General features: G+C 40.9%; 1 non-coding gene across 1 annotated transcript; it reads left to right on the top strand.

Annotated features, from left to right (window-relative positions):
* The first annotated feature begins 287 nt into the window (after positions 1 to 287).
* Positions 288 to 390, top strand: LOC121920125. The gene has a single exon (XR_006101658.1). It is a non-coding gene; the product is annotated as a U6 spliceosomal RNA (small nuclear RNA).
* Positions 391 to 1,128: the final 738 nt, after the last annotated feature.

Raw genomic sequence — 1,128 nt, 5'->3', positions numbered from 1 at the left:
TGGGCTGGAATATCCAAGATTTTCTGTCTTGCACTCTTTCTTGCTTGATCTTTCACTCTGCAGGCTATGGGGAGACCACAGCTCTTTATAAAGTTTATCAGTTGTATAGACCATGAAGATTGCAAATGAGAGTGCAACTGTTCTAATAGGCATAATCTAGGGAGTCTGTCTGGTTCCATTTCATTAATTTTGCAGCAATAATTAAACACTCTGATTTTAGCTTGTGAGTGGTTAGAGTAAATTTCTAATTTGGCTCTAACGGCAGCTGCTGAGGTCCTTTTATCTACTTGCTTCAGCAGCACATATATTAAAATTGAAATGATACAGAGAAGATTAGCATGGTGTCTTCTAGATGATGTGTTGTGTGCTTTAAAGTAATTTCTGACTTATAGTGACCCAGGTTGCACTCAAGTGACTCAGTGGAGAGAAGAGGAGACAAAATATTGTCCTTCCTTGTAAACCAGTGGTTCTCAAACTTTGGCCCTCCAGGTATTTTAGGACTTCAGCTCCCATCCCGAATTCCTGACAGTTCACCAAGCTGGCTGAAGCTTCTGGGAGTTGAAGTCTAAAACACTTGGAGGACCAAAGTTTGAGAACCGCTGCTGTAGATTGAAGCGAAAGCAAACTGCTGGTTTAAAACTGTTAAATGTTGGAGTGTATGGAATGTAGGCATACACATTCACACTGGGTTTTTTTTATGTTTGAAATCAAATAGACACAGCATGAAGGTTTCTAAGGAGATTATCACACAAAGGAGCAAAGTAGATTGTTACCATCCTTAACCCGTGGTATTCGCGCGATTGGGGGGAGGGGAAGATTATCACATCCCCGTGCACTTATCCCATTCTTCTCCCATTTGTAAAGAGTAAAAGACCAAATTATGTGCTATTAACAGAAGGTTCCATTAATACCAAATGATGGTTCCATTACTCTTTATGGATGGGAGAAGAACAGGATAAGTGTGTGGCGGTGTGATAATCTTCTCCCCTGACTGCATTAATACCACAGGTGAAGGGGAGAGTAATCCACTTTGCTCCCATCTAATAATCTCCTAAGTATCTTTTCTGCTTCAACATTCCAGTTGCTTGGGCCAACACCCACTCATGGGAAGAACATTCAGTATGCAAA

Source organism: Sceloporus undulatus, chromosome 1, assembly GCF_019175285.1.
Source record: "Sceloporus undulatus isolate JIND9_A2432 ecotype Alabama chromosome 1, SceUnd_v1.1, whole genome shotgun sequence".
NCBI lineage: Eukaryota > Metazoa > Chordata > Lepidosauria > Squamata > Phrynosomatidae > Sceloporus > Sceloporus undulatus.
Note: the sequence above shows the minus strand (reverse complement) of the source record. Positions and strands in the feature narration are given on the sequence as shown.